We start from the raw sequence: 2144 nt of genomic DNA, 5'->3' as shown, positions 1-2144 counted from the left end.
CGGAACGTAGTTGTTTCTTCTTTGTTCAAACGTTCCACTACTGCTACCTTGTTGATACTGCTGCTGATTCTTGTTGAATGGTCTCTGGTTAATTGGTGGCCTCCATTGGGTGTTGTGGTTCTGATCCTTAATGATAGTTCCTCCAGGGCTTGAATGTGTATTTCGTCCTGCTTGTTGATTGTCTCTGGTGAAGTTCCTATTGCCAAAATTTTCTGCATAACACACAAATACAGTGGATGGGCAGTCTGTTGAGTCATGAAGGTCACCACAGGCTGAGCATGGTTCTGTTTCAGTTGTTGTGAGTTGTAAGACTTCCATCATTGGTGCTTCTTGGTCGACTTTTAGGTTCTTCACTTCATTCATGAGTGATGCCAGTTGGGCTTCCATGGCAGTTTGTTTATCTAGTTCTAGCATGCCTGGCTTCCTCACCGGCTCACTCTGTCTATTGGCCATTGGAGACATCTTTCAGCAGTCCCTTCTATGATTTCATATCTTGATTCAAGTGTTCCTGTAAAGAAATATCCTCCTGCAGCAAAATCTAAGTGAGACTGAGAAGTATGATCAAGTCCTTTATAGAAAGATTGTAACACTCCCCAACTTTCTACCCCATGATTTGGACATTTTCTTATGATGTCCTTGTATCTCTCCCATGCTTCATAGAGATTTTCTCCATAAAACATTCTGAAGTTAGAGATTTCTTCTTTAACATCTACTTGTCGAGACATTGGAAGAAACCTCTCTATGAACTTGTTAGAGAGTTCTTCCCATGTGTGGATTGATCCAGGGGTGAGAGTTTTTATCCATGTTTTAGCTTTTAAGCCTAAGGAGTGAGGGAACAACCTCATTCTCATGCTCTCTTCTGTTACACCCTCAGCTTTAAAATTGTCACAGATATCTTGGAATGTGGTGAGATGTGTATAAGGATCTTCTGCAGGGAGTCCATTGAAGACCCCTGCTTCCCTAATCATGTGAAACATGATAGGTTTTAATTCAAAATTGGGTGCTACAGGAGGGAGGATTACTTCCCTGTCTGGTCTGTTCCTGAAAGGAGCAGCCAAAGTTCTGAAGTTCTGTTCAGGGGGAACCTCTTCATTGTTATTATTGTGATCAGCCATGTTTTCAGAAAATCTTTCTCTGAGGTTCCTTCTTCTCCTATGGAGTGTGCGTTCTGGCTCAGGATCAAAGAGAAACCCAGGTACTTCAATGGATTGGTCAGAGTCTGTTTCAAACTCTTCACTCATAAACCAATAACACAGGGTATATACAGCAGATTCAGTGATAAAGAGAAAAAAAATATAAATGTAAAGTCAGATATACAATATATGTGTTAGAAAACAATGATAAGAACAACAGTTAGTGTTTCTATCCCCGGCAACGGCGCCAAAAACTTGTTGGGTGGTTTGCTGATGGTGCAAAAATATAGGTTCTGATAGGGGACGTTCCTCTGTTCTTGCAGAACACAGATTCGTCCCTTAGATCCAACCCAAGTGCACAAGTGCACGCATCAAGTAATAAAGGGAGCATTAATGCCCAAGTTATCGTTCCCACGAGGATAGAGTGCTAATTATTGTTTTATCACTATTTATAAAGAGTGAAAATGAGAAGAAAAGTTAGTATATGAACTGTCGGGTCAAACGTTCCCTACTGTCTTGACAACGTTCCTCAGGAACAATAGGTTCAATCTGATGGCAAACAGCTGCTCGCTGCGTTATGTATATGATCCTTCCTGTTTAGAAGAAGGTGAGATAACAATCATTGGAGTTTTTATAAGTACTAAATAAGATAAGATAAAACTACTAAAACAAAAATAACTATAATCAAGAGACAACAGGGTGGTGGTTAAAACAGTTTAACAGAAGGAACAGATTCACTGCTTCAGTCTTAAAGGGGTTGTTTTCTCTGCTCAAGACTTAGCACCTTTTGGCTTTGTCCCAGTTTCTTTGCCTGCCAACTCTGATTCCTCAGCTCATGGTCTAGATGGCTCACAAGTTTCCATATTCCTATGGCTCCCTTGACTCCAATAGGTACTTAGTTCAGAACCTTAAAATGGATGAGTTGGCCCCTTATTCCTAAGGTGACCAGGAGCATTTTTGCCATGACATCTACCTTCCCCCAATGGCTAATCTGTCTGAAATCCCTTCCTT

At 40.9% G+C, this 2144-nt stretch overlaps 1 non-coding gene across 1 annotated transcript; it reads left to right on the top strand.

Annotated features, from left to right (window-relative positions):
* The first annotated feature begins 603 nt into the window (after positions 1-603).
* Positions 604-710, top strand: LOC133306315 (small nucleolar RNA R71). The gene has a single exon (XR_009750868.1). It is a non-coding gene; the product is annotated as a small nucleolar RNA R71 (small nucleolar RNA).
* The last annotated feature ends 1434 nt before the right edge of the window (positions 711-2144 follow it).

The sequence above is a fragment of the Gastrolobium bilobum genome, unplaced genomic scaffold (assembly GCF_033153095.1).
Source record: "Gastrolobium bilobum isolate Gb01-03AN ecotype WA unplaced genomic scaffold, APGP_CSIRO_Gbil_v1 utg172920, whole genome shotgun sequence".
NCBI lineage: Eukaryota > Viridiplantae > Streptophyta > Magnoliopsida > Fabales > Fabaceae > Gastrolobium > Gastrolobium bilobum.
The sequence above is the reverse complement of the archived record's forward strand: the minus strand, read 5'-3'. Positions and strand labels throughout refer to the sequence as shown.